This window comes from Equus przewalskii, chromosome 27, assembly GCF_037783145.1.
Source record: "Equus przewalskii isolate Varuska chromosome 27, EquPr2, whole genome shotgun sequence".
Lineage (NCBI taxonomy): Eukaryota > Metazoa > Chordata > Mammalia > Perissodactyla > Equidae > Equus > Equus przewalskii.
The window spans coordinates 23,048,566-23,064,594 of NC_091857.1; the positions used below are offsets into that span (position 1 = coordinate 23,048,566).

Here is a 16,029-nt window from a genome sequence, read left to right on the forward strand (position 1 = left end):
TGTCCCACATACAAAATAGAGGAACAATGGGACAGATGTTAGCAACAATCTTCCTCAAGCAAAAACAGGAAGATTGGCAACAGATGTTAGCTCAGGGCCAATCTTCCTTACCAAATAAAAAAGTCAGAGGCAGCCCCCTGCTTCCATTTGGGGGGAGATAACAAGGCTGGCTGCCATATTGTTGTCCGGCTCTCTTCTCACCCAGCACTCACCACCAGAATGGTGTTCCACCTTTTCTTTTCTCCTGCCTATGTCTTACCTTTTCTGATATACTAAATGAACAAATGTAAAGTAAATGAAATGAAAAGTAAATAACTCCGCCATACCACCCTTAGGTAACAAGTGTGAAGAATTGGGTGTGTACTTGTCTCAATTTTTCTTCGGTCAATCACATAACTTGTTTTTTTAGGGAGGAGGGGGTTGTTTTTGTTTTTGTTTTACATTTCAATCTGAAAACAGTCACTGTTTACTAACTGACCAGATTACAAAAGTCATCATGGTAGACACTTTAGTCCATCTTTCTAATAAGTCTGTTGATTTAGTCTTCCCAGTTCCCAGCATCTTCTCTTTCTACAAAATGATGGTCTTTCTCTTCATCCTATCTCATAGAGAAGATCATTTGAAGGGCCAGCAGAAGTTCTTTGCTTTTTGAAGCATTTTCCATCAGTATAGATCTCATGAATCACATTCCCCACGTAGATGATGTCACATTTACCAAAAGATCGGGAAATCAACATGTTATTTGTCAAGGCAATTCACTTCTTGTTGAGTTTGCCATAACCATGCTTGTAGATCAATTTATTTACTGACTTCAGGTTCAGGTACCCTCATGCAATATATGGTTCCACAAGCCTCAGCATGTTCACTGAAGCCCTGTTGAGCTTAACAAAGGTACCACTGAAGATCCGGCAAAAATGAAGAAGTCGCGAGAACTTTCAGACCTCTGGGGTCACACCATCCGCATTGATCCTGTTGATAATGCCAATCTGGGTTCTGCAGGTATGTTGAAGTTGGCAACTTTTCTTGCCATCCTAGCCATTCTTGTCTCAGTTCTGACACCTGCCTATACTCCTTGCAATAGTGCTTACCTTTTTCGTAGATAAGCTTCTTCCTTGCCTTTCAAAACACTTTTTGGGCAAACTTCTTTCTCAGGTGCTTGATCTTTAGCTCTGTGAAATTCCTTCACTTTTTTTTAAGGGCTCTGGCATAGCAGGAACCATCTTTTCTTCTCTTCTGCCCCCTCCATGGTTTTAGCTGGACAAGAGGACCACTTAACCTATTTTTACATTTTGATGTTTTTTAACAGGTGGATATTATTCATTTTACTCAGAGTTTGCTTTTTTCATTTCACTTTATATTGTGAACATCTCTCCCATTTGGAACATTTATGGAACCCAACACATCATTTTCCATGGGGTGTGTGTGTGTGTGTGTGTGTGCACATGTGCCATGATTTGTTTAATTCCTTATTCATGGGCATTCAGATTGTTTATGGTTTATTGACACTGCAAACAATGCTACAAATAGCATTACATTTGTATATGTCCTTTACCAAATGTGATTTTTTTTTTAACATAAGTTAGGATTCAAGAACTGGAATAGTTGTATAACATATAGTAGTTTTAATTCAAACAATTGCTTCCACATTTATCTGCCAAAACAGTTGAGGAATTTACACTCCTACCACCAAAGCAAAGGAATGTTCATATCCCTGAGGATTTGCCAGCAATGATTGATATTGCTTGTTTAAAATATTTGCCAGTCTTCCCATTCAGTATCCTAGGGTAGGGGTACAGATGTAAATCCCAAGCAAAGACAAGTCTGCCTGACAACCTGAAATTCTTAGTTGCACCCATTGGTATCGCTTTCTCTGCCTGACCCTGGCTTGACACACATTCCTCCTTGTGGAGGTCTGAGAAAGTTGGAAGTAGCCGGTATTTTCCTTAGTAGTGTTTTCTTTCAGCTCAATGGGATTATGTCAACTGTTATTACAAGGAAAGTCCATCGACACACCAATTTAAAAAGGAAAAGGTGTGTCCACCAGCTAAAACAAATAAAGAGGCAAAACACATAGAAACAGTTTTAAAACCTAACAGTTACAATAGTCCTGAGGAAGCTGGTGGGACAAAGCCAGGCTCAACGCTTAAAAACTCGGGGTGTCTCCTGAAATTTACAGCCTAGTTTGGGAAATTAACCGTAGGACAACCTTGAAAAGGTCTGATAGTGGCATTGATACGAAAGAGAGTTTCAAAAGTGTGTTATCTGTGGTCCTGCTTATGGCCCCACTTGATACCAATGATTTCAGAACTATTCATGACTAATGAAAAGGTGGCCAAGCATAAATTACATAACACACTGATGGGGTATGAACACCTAATTTTATTTTACATCAAAACAGAAAATTGATGCAATTGTAAACCTTTAACACTTGATTAATTTTAACTCAAAGTCTGTAAGAAAATATTTTTCATAAGTGGCAAGTGAGTCAACTCCAATTAAAAACAGACCGATTAGTTGATAAGGGCAATAAATTGACTTAGAGGATGTGAAAATCATCTAAGCTTTCCAAATCATATTGATGGTACATTGAGGAAGAGATAAGACCAAAGAGAGATGTTGCCTCAGGAAAAGCTTTGCCACAGTCACTGAAACAAGCATAAATTCTGGCACAAGATCCTAAGGCAGCTCAGGAATAAAATGTTCTACCTAAACCATAACAGAATTTTTTGTGGCTCACCGGACAATATCCGCTATGTCAGAGATCAGAGCAGAAAATAATGGACTAGTACTACGAAAAAAAAAAAAAAAAAACCACAAATTAAGATATATTGATGGGAATCACAGTATAGAGAGACATTCTTGATGGAATAGCATGTGTACATTTCTACTTGCTTGTCACATGGTATTACCATCTTTGTAGGTGTACACGTCAATCTCATTGATTAGACTACAAGTTTACAGGCAGACTCTTTCATTCACCTTTATAATGCCCCAAATCAAGCATAGCATCAGATACAGAGTACGTTCCCCGTAAATGTTGATCGTGGAAATTGAAACATTGGTGCCAGCCCCGTGGCTGAGTGGTTAAGTTTGTGCACTCCGCTTCAGCAGCCCAGGGTTTTGCAGGTTTGAATCCTGGGCACGGACATGGCACTGCTCATCAGGCCATACTGAGGCAGCCTCCCATATGCCACAACTAGAAGGACCCACAACTAAGAATATACAACTCCGTAGCGGGGGGCTTTGGGGAGAAAAAGGAAAAAAATAAAATCTTTAAAGAAAAAGAAATTGAAACATTGTGCAGGATGCTAAACCACTGAAAACATTCATATAGTTAGATCTGTTGATATGTCAGTGCTATGGACTGAACTTTGTCCCCTAAAAATTCATATGTTGAAGCCCTAACGCACAATGTGATTGTATTTGGAGATGGGGCTTTAGGAGGTAATTAAGATTAAATGAGGTCATGAGTAGAGTCCTGATCCAATAGGACTGGTAGCCTTAGAAGAAGAAGAAGAGAGAAAGATCTCTCTCTATGTGAATGCACCGAGGAAAGCTATGTGAGCACCCATGGAGAAGTAGCCATCTATGAGCCAGGAAAAGAGCCCTCTTGCCAGGAACAGAACTAATGGCACCTTGATCTTGGACTTCCAGACTCCAGTCTCCAAACTGTGAGAAACTAAGTTTCTGTCGTTTAAGCCACCTAGTCTATTGTTTTTGTTATGGCAGCCCAAGCAGACTAAGGCAATCAATAAGCCAGCAAAAATTCGGAGGGTTTTCATTGTTTTCATGACAATGAACAAGACTAAAGAAAAATGATTTTTTAAGTCAGTATAATGATCATCCAAGAATGCATTTTAGCACAATATTTAACACGTATGAATTTAAACATGAGAGCTTGAGAATAGTATGTAACAAAGTAGAAAAGAGGGGAAAAATTAAAATACAAGCTGTAAATTTTAATACAAAAAGATTTTGTACTATGTGGAAACTTTTATTCAGCCTGCATGTCATTTGCGAGAGGACTCTGATTAAGTTTAATGAACTCTGGTAAAGTTTGAGAACCATTTCAACCTAGTGCAAATGTCCCATTCTCTTCTTAGAGTTCATCAAAGATTGGTAACAAATTACATAAATATTACTTTTAAACTATAATCCCAATGCGTTTTCTAAATTGGAGAGAAAGGAAACCCTTCAAGTGTTCCTTATAAAGTATAGGATGCCACAGAAAAAGAAGTGTCATTTATTTCTCATAATTGTCTCATAATATGACATATTTCTATGTAAAGCTGGTCATCAGAAATTTGCAAACCAAAATTAGCAAGATAACAGTTTGCAACTTCACCCTCACTATAGATTCCTCGAACAAAAGTTGCCTCTATGGAGAAAAGGAGAAAGGGATTAACTGAGAAATTTGGCACATGCTTTACGCATTTATCACTATGTTGCCCAGAATGAACATACAAGTGCAGATTTAGAAGTCCAGATCTCTAGTTACTTTCTCTGTTTACCAACTTGGAAAGCAGTGAATAGAAGGATGCTCTAAGCCATTAGTACCAGGATGCTTGATATTTTCATAACAATGTAAGCAACTTAAGAAGGACAGTTATTTGGTTCTTCTGAAGGTAATGACTTTTTCTTTTTCTTTTCTTTTCATTTTTTTCCTTCAAAATTAGGATTTGCCTCACTCAGTTGCTAGCCTGAGGATATCGCTAATTTCTACGGCATTCCAACATATTTGTCCTCATCATCTCTCCAACAGCTTTAAGAATTGTCACAGTGAATTTTGAACACTAAAACTCAAAAATGTATTCTCTTGTACATTCTAGGCCTTTTTGTTGATAATTATGAGCCTCATGAATTGAATTTGTTACTTTTTCCCGTGGCAAAAACTTTGAAAGTAAAATTGTGAGCTTTAGTCTTTATTGTATCATTGTACTCTAAAATATATGTTCAAATAGATTTTCCATACTGTATAGTAGTGCACAGTGTAGAGAACATTTGTAACTAGGTCAACAAACAGTTTCTAGGCACCACCAAGGAAATCATTTTGTTATACCCACATTAGAATATTACCCAAGTAACGGGACAAGAATGACTCATTAGGTCCTTGGTTGGAGTGCTTGGTGACGCAAGTGATGCTAAATTGAGGGCTCAGAAGACTGATGCAGTTGTGAAAGTTTCTTTAAGAGGTCATAAGTGACTTTCTTCCAAAACACAAAAGAATCAAATAGGAGAATGTGTTGGACTGAGAGAAAAGAAAATATAGAAAGCATTGGAGAAAAGACCTAAAGGAATTCCTCTTCCTCTCTGAGAATGCACGTGCAGACTGATTATCACCCATGAGTCTTAGAGGAAGCAAAAGAAGCTGGTCCACACTCAACACCTTGTCCTGCGTAATCTAGAAGGGTAAAAGAATAATCAATTGCTGCCCTTTGGGGTTGGGGCCACCAGTGTGAGAATGATACGAGACACCTGGATCTGAAAAGGAAGAATTCATACATCTTCAGTCATTGTGCCTAACAAAAGCACTTTCAAAAAGATCAAGAATTTGGTAGCATGGAGAAAAGAAACTCTCTGCTTCATATCCAAGCTATGGATATAGTGTCTATTTTGTTTTATTCATTGAGTCAGTACTTATTGCTTCCTGTAAATGAGATACTAAGAAAAGGACGCAACACTGACCAAGCACATATGATTCCTATCCTCACACAGCTTGCCATCCCATGAGGAGATAGATTCCACACTCACCCGCCCTCTCTCCCTTTCTGCCTCCTTTGCTGGCTCTTCCTTATCTCCTGACCTCTAGATTCTAGAGTGCTCCAGACCTGAATCCCTGAACTGCTTCTCTCTTTTATATACGTGCTTCCTCTAGTTCATCTCATCCAGTCTCATGGCTGTGAGTACCATCCACACACTAATGACTCCTAAATTTACATCTCCCATCGGAACCCCTCCTCTGAATTCCTAATGCCTGCCCAACAAATCACTTGGAAGGCATTTCAAACAAGATGACTAAAACCGAACTCCTGATAACCACCTGTCTGCCCCCTCCCTCAAGCTCCAGACTGGCCCTCTCTCCAGTCTTCCCCATCAAATATAACGGCAACTGCATCCTTCCAGTTATCAACCAAAAACTCCGTGTCATCCTTGATATCTTCCCTTCTTTTACACTCTGCACAAAATTTGTCAGTAAATTCTCTTTATCTTCAGAACATGCCCATAATTGACTGTTTATCATACATCAACCCAGCCCAAGACACAATTATTTTTGCTATTTTCCTGCAATCACTTCCTGACTGCCCTCCCTGTTCTATGTGTTTGTCCAGCTTCAGCGTATTCTCCAAAGTGCAGAGATAGAGATTCTATTAAAATATAATCTCATCTGTCTACTCACAACCTTTGATTGGCTTCCTAACTCACTTAGAATAAAAGCTAAAAGCCTTACCACGATATGTGGGCACCTATGTGATCTAGCCCCTATCACGCCTCTGAGCACATCTCCCCCAACTTCTGCCTTTTCCATTTCATCTTAACTAAACTGACCTCATCGCTGTTCTTTAAAGAGAACAGGGAAGCCCCTTGACCACTGCTTTGCACTTAATATTCCCTCTGCCTGAAATGTTCTTTCCCCTAATAATCCAAATGATCTAAGAAAGCAGTGGAGCACACACTTAAAAGTTTAAAACTTGCATTTCTTTTAAAATTTTTAAAACTCAGACTAGTCGTCATTTCGTACTACCTCATGCCCAATTTGGTTATATTAGCAAGATTCTCTGTATACAAATACTTTACAGATGCTTTAAATCTTGCTCTAAGCCTTTTTCTCCACCAATTCTAACCATCAACACCATATCCTTGACATTCTTTTTAGTCAGATCCTAATTTTAATATAAATCATAGTTTAACATAAATCATAGTTAATACAGCCTGACTAGTGGCATCAATTATTCCACAAATGCCAAAGCTGAACAATAATTTTCTTGTCTTTGAAATTCTGTGAAGATGGCAGACTTTGCGCGCATATTTTTCTCTAATATCTTACAAAACCACCCTACTAATAAAAAAGTATAAAAAGGAATAAAGTCATTACAAAGAAGAAAATGTGGTAGGGAAATGGAGGGGGTGGGTGATATTTTGCCAACAAATAAGAAGTTTCAACACATTTCTGAAAGATCAAAAATGAATGGAACTTGGTTGATGAATAAAACAAGCCAGGAAAGTCTTGAATAAACTGCTCAGTATCTGCAAAGTTAAAAGCCAATCCTATGGACAGAACATCTTTTATCATGGTTTTTCCAGGACAGTCTTTAGACCTGAAAACATAAGGCTGAGTAAAGAAGCCACAACCTATCATATGATTCCAATCATATGAAACATCCAGAATAGTTAAAACAGACACAGAAAATAGATTAGTGCTTGTCAGGAGCTGGGGGAAGGAGGAAATGGGGAGCGAATGCTAAAGGGTACGGGTTTCTTTGGGTGGTTATGAAACTGTTCTGGAATTGGATAGTGGTGATGGTTGCACAATTCTGTGAATATAGTAAAAATCACTAAATTGTATAATTACAAGGGTGAATTTTATGGCATGTGAATTATATCTTGATAATGCTTTTATTTAAAGAAATGTAAAGATCAGTAAGTTTTTAAAGACATTTACATAAATAACTATTAAAGGCAAAAAATGATAAGAAAGATACCAAAAGAGAATGCTTAGCAAGATTCAGAAAAAGCATCATCACTTTCAACTGGAATTATTATAGGGTTGTGTGAAAGATATGGCAAAAAAGCTGAACACTGAGAGATGAATGGTATTGGGATTTTTCCTTTCTTTTTGAGAGGACAAGTAAGAAAGAAAATGCCAGTGAGAGGGGAAAATGTATAAGCAAAGACCTAGAGGTAGGAAATAGAGAAGAGGAACAATTATAAAAATCCCATGGGATGTAATTGAAGTGTAGATAAGGATGAGAATGTGAAGTTAATTATTTATAGATTATTCTTTAGATCAGGGTCTTTCAACCTCAGCAGTATTGACATTTGGGGGCAGATAATTTTTGCTGTAGGGAGCTATCCTGTGCATTGTAGGATGTTTAACATCCCGGCACCCCACTGCCCTAGTTATAACAACAAAATATTTCTGTAGATATCGCCAAAAGTCCCCTGGGAGACAAAATCACCCCCACTTGAGAACTATTATTTTAACAAAAGAGAGTCATTGAAGATTTAAAGCAGAGGATGATATTATAAAAACTAAAATCAGGAAAGATTAAACTGGCAAGACCGCACATTAACTGGGTAGAGTAGATGGAGAGAAAAGTCAACATACTTTCACAATATTCCTACTCAAAGATAATTGGATTCTGGAACATAAAAAAGGTCACGGAACTGGAAATGAGAAATTAAATGATATTTATGAAGGGAGACACACATAAGGGTATTTGTTGTTTTGACAAGGGACAAGAAAGATAGGAATCAAAAATGACCTTGATATGTTGAACCTGTGTGACAAGGTAATGGCTGTAACAACAATGGGAAATAGTGATAGAAGCAGACTTAAAAGGGAAGATGAGAAATTCAATTCTTCGAACTGCTAAAAATAATGTGCTAGAAGAATATCCAGATAGAGATGTCAAGCCAGAAATTGGAAAATTGAGACTGGACTTTGGGGGAAAATTCAGGAGTATAAACATAGATTGAGAAACCATTCACATGGAAAGTAGAGTTGAAGCCATGAGATTAAATTGCTCAAGAGGAGAGCTCAAAATAGAGAGAAAAGGAAGCAGCCAGGGACAGATGCTCCTGGGACACTGACATCTGAATGGATATCACTTATGAAGGAAGAAAAGAGAGTAGCTGGAGGTGTGGCATAAGAACAAGGAGATAACAAAGTATTTAAAGAGACACAAAAGAGAGATTTTGGCAAAGAAAGGGTAAGTGGGTTGATTGATTAATGGTGTCAGTTGGTACATAAGGTTAACGAATAAGACAACTGAGAAAATTCAAAAGGCTATTGGATTCAGTGAATAAGAAGTTGCTAGGGGTTGTACAGAATGCAGTGTAAACAGGATGAGGACGGAAAGTAAATTAGAATGAATTTAAAAACAGATAGGTGCTGATGAAGTGGATATTTTAAAAGTTCATTGTTAAAGGGAAAAAAGAAATAAAGCGATTGTGTTTCTCAGGAGAGAAGTTGTGCATATTTGTGATTGTGAAATTAAATGAGAGTAATTGAAAGTGTAAGAAAGGTGGATAGAGGCAGAAGAAGCGATACTCAGTGAAGCACGGTTCCAGAGGAGGTGGGAAAGTTCAAAATTAAAAGCACAAATGTCCAATTTTGTGGAAGAGAAATATATCATTCTCTAAAACTGGAAAAAAAGAATAAGAGATAACGTGGTGAAATATTTACATAGAAAAGAGCTTTTTTAAGTGAAACAGTTGAACATAATTTTCCTATTCATGGGAACACTTGGAAAGAGGAAGCCCTTCACCAGTCTCAGAGCCAGGTGTTCATAGACTGAAGCCAGACTTTTATGGTGTACTTTATTATTCTGTTCAAACTAAATTCCCAGAACGTCAGCACATGCTCAGTTAAATACGATATGAAAACACATCGCAAATACAGAAATGTTATTTCTGGATTATCCATGGATTTTGGTCTATTTATACCTCCATACTGCCCAATGATGGCAAGCACTCATGTTATTACAGTAAAATATCTTCTTAAGTAAATTCTATTATAACTTACCCTGCAAATACCCCAGGCTTGGCATCAAGAGAAAAGAGGAAAAAGAAATGTTGTGCAATTTGAGTTTCATTTCTTAGATTCTCTGAGAAAAGCTTACTACTTCTCCCATTCCCTTTCATGCAACTTTCTCTTACATACCAGCACAAGAACGAAATAAGAGAATTCTATATTGTGAAGCAATTAATACAAAATGTCAATGAGTCATAATGGCAATTATGGAAGTTGGGCAAGATTTTAATACCCCAAATGTTATTTTCCAACCACTAAATAAGAGGAAAGCATTAGTATTCTTTTTGCTTTGTTAAATTAACATCCTTTTGTTCTTTAACATATCTTATCTGAATCTATTAAAATTCCCAATAAAATCTAAAGCTTAATTAGTCTTTATATGTATGTATGTATGTATGTATGTACAAAGATATCTTTATACAAATAAAGATATTTTCTTCCAGCAAAAGATACATCAAAACAAAAAAGCAGAGTGTAAACAAATAGATGTATCAAGATTGGAAAATACTGATAATCGTTGAAGTTGGGTGATGGGTACATGGACTTCTTTGTACCGTTCACTCTACTTTTGAGTATATTTGAATATGTTCATTTGTAAATAACTAAGTAGTAAATAATTCTAATTACAGATGTTTATGAACACTTTCCCTCAGTTCTGAAAGACGAAACCTCCTACTACTGCTCTAGAACTGAGAAATGTGGCAGGCAAACCAAATAGTGGAGGTCTTGTATGGTGTGATAGGAAGAATGGCCCCCAAGTATATCCACACCCTGACCTCTGGAACCAATAAATATATTGCCTTATGTGATGGTTAATTTTACGTGTCATCTTGACTGTCCTTGAGGTGCCCAGATTAAACATTATTTCTGGGTGTGTCTACAAAGGTATTTTCCAGATGAAATTAGCATTTGAATGCATGGATTCAGTAAAGTAGATAGCTCTCCCCAGTGTGAACGGCATCATCTAATCCATTGAGGGCCTGAATGGAATAAAAGCACAAGAAAGAGAAATTTGCTCCTTTTTTCTGCCTACCTGATTGAGTCGAAACATCTCATCTTATCGTCTCCTGCCATAGCACTGGGATTTATGTTATCAGCTCCCCTGGCTCTCTGGCCTCTGGGCTTGGACTGGAACTACACCACCAGCTTTCCAGGGTCTCTGGCTTGTAGACAACACATCGTGGGACTTCTCAGGCTCCATAATTGCATGAACCAATTCCTCATAATAAATAAATAAATAAATATTTATATATTATAAATAAATAAATATTATATCTTATAAATATAACTAAATATATATATGCATCTTTTTGGTTGTTTCTCTGGAGAATCCTACTACCCCTTACTTGACAAAAGGGACTTTGCAGATGTAATTAAGGTTACAGACCCAGAACAGGAAGATTAGCCTGGCTTATCCTATCCAGGTGGGCCCAATCAAATCACATGAGCCCTTAAAAGCAGAGAACTTTCTTCAGCTGGAGGCAGAAGAGATGCCACAGAAGGAGAATTCAGAAACGTTCGACGGGTGAGGAGGACTCAACGGGAAGTTGCTGATTTGAAGATGGAGGTGGCAACATGATGAGGAATTCAGGTGGCCTTAAGGAGCTGAGAGGGGCTCATGACTGTCAGCCAGCAAGCAAACAGGGACCTCCCCTCTGCAGCTCAAATAACTGGACTCTGTCAACAGTCTGAAGGAGCTGGAAAAGACTCTCCCTCGGAGCCTCCAGATAAGAGTCTGGCTTGCCAACAACTCCATCTCAGCTTGTGAAACTTGGGCCAGAGGAACCAGCTGAGCTCACCGGACTCCTGACCTACAGACCTGGGAGATAATAAATTTGTATTGTTTTAAGTGGCTAAATTTGTGATAATTTTAAGGTAGTTATCGGTAACAAATATATCCTACTTAACATAAAAAAGATCCAGTAGCTGAACAAAATTTGAAAGGCTTATTCCTAACACAAAAGTAAGACAATGAGAAACAATTATAATTTAATGTGCTACATGTTATGTTGGGAAAATATATAAAAAGAAATCGTGGTAGAGAAATGCATTACTTCATTACTTCCTGATGAGCTCCTGATGGCATATAAATTGGTCCAAAGTGTTAGGAGAGTAATTGGTGATATGTATAAGAAGTCAGGATAACACGTTTGACCTTTGACCTAAAATTCCACATCTATTTTTTGAGGAAGTAATTCCAGTATTTTGACCCAGTAATTTCACATCTACATACCAAGAAAATAATTTTAGATGTGTTTTATATGAAACTAAATATTAAATATCAAAATCAGGTGGTAGATAGGTGCTTATTAACATGTAAAAATATTTTAAGGGAAAAAAATCAGGTGACAAAATAGCATTACAGTAAAGTGTCTGAAAGTATATGCACCAAAATGTTGCCAATTTTAGGTCCTCTCTGCCGGTCTGCATCCTTTTATTTTTCTTTTATTATCAGATTTGGTAATAAATAAAAGACATTTTATTTTTAATAAAGTTTACATTTCTCTGCTTTTAAGTAAATTTCTAGAAAGTTATTTACTCAGGACAAAAAAGACTATATATATTTCAGGACAAATGACAAAATATTTCTTCTTTATTTGGAGCAAAAAATTAAGACAAAGAATGTCCTCCTATTCTTCAGATGTTTGCAGCTGTTGTGTAAGAAAATTTATCACTAGTTTTATCACATCAAAAATATGCCCACTAGCCCTCTACCATCATTGCATCCTTTCATTCTGTTTAAATTTTGCACCACATTTCATTGGTCAGACTCATTCATCTGAACCTAGATGTCACACAGTTTAAGTGCTCTCATTGAACTTAAACTAAAACAAGAACTGCTCTCTTGCACTCAATCCCCCTGCCTTCCTGCACTACCACAGAAACTGTATCTGAAAGTCTTGTGTCCAAATATCAGCTGGAGAAGGATACGTGATTCTATTGATTCTGAACATATCAAAGATTGTGGTAAAATTTGGCTTCAAGGGAGAAAGGAAGTGAAAAATTAGTTTTTGGAGATAAGTACCTATCTGAGACAAACCTGAAAGACACATTTAAAGAGATTTTTCTCAATTTCAACCTTCAGTTCTTGTATTGACTGGCATAGGATGACGTTTTAACTAAAATCAAAAGGTTATGTTTGAGATACTTTGTGTGTTTACTTGTTGCTAAGTCCTGAATTGCCACTAAAGCATAGGAAGCAAAAACTGGGGTTGATTATTAAAAAAAGAAAATCCATTTCTGTTTAGCCCAGTGGTATGCTGGAGAGTTGATGATGCACATTTTCAAGTTGATGGCTTGAAATCAGTAAATGCTACAAATCAGGGCTTTTCCTTCTTTTTTCCTTGGCAATCCAGTTAAGGCACAGCTCTGCTTTGACCCCTCGCAAACCATTAGGAACACTTGAAGTAGTTCTACGAGCATCACACTTACATAATGACTTGGACCCTTGGCTTTTAGTCTCTGTAGTAGCCTTGGTTAGCTGACATTCATGGATGTCAGCAAGATCCATTGTGTCCCATCGAATTTGTGGCGCCAAAGAGGCTATCAAACCAAATACATCTTGGCTAGTACTTCTTTTATCCTAGGTAGATGCTGTTTAGGATGCAAAGATACGTCAGGTAGATGGAGCAGCACATAACTACAAAAACCAGTGGTGCAGAACATATATGCAGGAGCATACTTCAGTACTAGCACGAACAGACAAAAATCTTATTTGGATACACCAGAGTCTGTCTATCTTTATGGTCAATGGGACCAAATTCTTAACATTCTCTTATTAAATAACACTGGAAACAGCGTATGGATGGACTGGAAAGCAGAAAAATAGGAGGCAAATAAAACGTAATAGCATTGGGGCTGGCCCTGTGGCCGAGTGGTTAAGTTCGCGTGCTCCGCTGCAGGCGGCCCAGTGTTTCGTCGGTTCGAATCCTGGGCGTGGACATGGCACTGCTCATCAGACTATGCTGAGGCAGCGTCCCACATGCCACAACTAGAAGGACCCACAACGAAGAATATACAACTATGTACCGGGAGGCTTTGGGGAGAAAAAGGAAAAAATTAAAAATCTTTAAAAAAAAAAAAAGTAATACCATTGTCCGAGATGTCTTTATTTAGTTGATTGTAAGTCAATTCAACATGCGGTCAATGCTCAATTATCCCAAAAACAATCATATATTAAATTTCCCAATTTACTTCGTTATGCCTCCTATTCCCTAATGCTTAGGCATTTTAAACTGTTATGTATTATCCTTCAATTTAATTTCACATTTAGGAATTATCTATGAATTTTACTATAAATGAGATGCTCCTCTCTATTGGGAAATAGCAATAGTTCAAAATAAATATCATACCAGAGTGAAAACGGAGGGAAGCATTAGTTTTTTTATAATCACAAATTATTCTAGTGCAGAATTTCAATCACAAGGAACGAAGTAATGTTTTTCTGTAACTAGAAACACATTCATTAACCCAACAAATGTTTATTGAGGAAATAGTATACATGAGACACTGGTTGTTGCTGTGCTGAATCAAAATGATGGAAGATAGTCCCAACCCTGACAGAGATGAATAGATGATACTTTATATTAATCACATTAGTGATACGAGCAAAATAGCATTGATAAAGGCAAAAAAAAAAAAAAAAAAAAAAACCTTTATGGAGGAGGTGGGATTTGAACTGGACCTTGAAGGATGGGGAGGTTTTCAATACAGTGTTTTTGAGCCACAAGTGCTGGACTATTTTAATGATATAATGTATCTGATGAATATTGTTCACATCGACATTACCCAATATTAACACGGAAACTAATAAGGAGCCAATTAGCTATAATTTCCTTTTTTACACTTATTTACAGCAGGTATGTACTAAATCTGTGCACTATGCACTAGAATCTCCTGGAAAGCTTGCTAGAACATAAAGAGCTTCACCCCACCCAATGCTTCTGGTTTAGCAGCTCTGGGGTCAGACTCAAGCACTTGAGTTCCTAGGTGACGCTGATACTGCTGGCCTGACAATCACAGTCTGAGAGCCACTGATTTAAAGCATCTGCTCTGATGCATTACAGCACCTGGGTTGGAACCCTGACTTCATAACATGCTAGCTGATCTTCAGAAAAGTCTCAACCTCTCAAGACTTGGTTTTACCATTTGTAAAGGTAATGAAAATCTCTCTCTTGTAAGCCCGTTTTGAGAATTAAATTGAGTAATGTATATAATCCAGAGCCTAGTATAATAAACGCCCTGCACTGGATAGCCATGATTACTACTAGGGGAAGCTAGTGGGTGAGGGTATGCCAAGTGTTATGGACTGAATGTTTGTGACCCACCAAAATTCACGTTAAGGCCCTAAAAACCAATGTGATGATATTTGGAGATGCAGCATTTGCGAGGTGATTAGGTTTAGATGAGACCATGAGGGTAGGGTCTTCATGATGGACTCTTATAATAGGAAGAGACACCAGAGCTCTCTCCTCTCCCTCTCTCTCTCTCCTCTTCTCCCCATCTCTCTGCTCCCCACTAGCATGCACCAAGGAAAGCCCACGTGAGCACATAGCTCTAAGGTGGTTGTATACCAACCAGCCAGCAAGTCTTCACTAGACAATGAATCTGCTCGCACCTCGATCTTGGACTTCCCAGTCTCTGTAACTGTGAGAAATAAATTTCTGTCCTTTAAGACCCCCAGTCCATGGTATTTTGTTATAGCATCCCAAGCACATTGGTGTCCTGAGACATCAAGGAAACAGTGTGAGATATGGTACAGAGGTTGGAAGGGATCATATGTGTTCAGAGAAAGGCAAGCAGTTAAGACAAGCTAGGATGTAACATTCGTGTTGGGGAAGGAGGGAAATATCAGAGGACTTGAATGAGAATTGAGAAGAGCGCCAGAATTCCTTAGGCACCTCTCTCTTCCTAATTGTCTAATGTTTCTGGCAATTATTGGCCTCTACTTTCTCTCAAAATGCCCACTATTTCTAGAAGAGCAGCAGAAGTACTCAAATAACTAGCCAGCAATCATAAAAGTGGAAATGACTTTAGATACTCATCCAGAGCATGTCCTAAATATAATTGAGCAAAGAAGAGTTCAATATTCCCAAGGCAGAAGAGCAGTGAAAACTCTATATCCAAGAACTCCATTAACGTTCCAAAAGGATCCTCACAATGAGGCTGTGCTGAGGACCATATTACAAAGAGGTACTTAAGCATCCTTTTCATTGACCTCAAACTGCAACCTGCTTATCCTTTTGCTTTGAAATTGACCCCTGGTGATTTGCAGT

General features: G+C 37.8%; 1 pseudogene; it reads right to left on the reverse strand.

Moving 5' to 3' along the window:
- Positions 1-508: 508 nt before the first annotated feature.
- On the reverse strand, positions 509-1,246 carry LOC103547126 (large ribosomal subunit protein uL30 pseudogene; annotated as a pseudogene).
- Between the last annotated feature and the right edge of the window lie 14,783 nt (positions 1,247-16,029).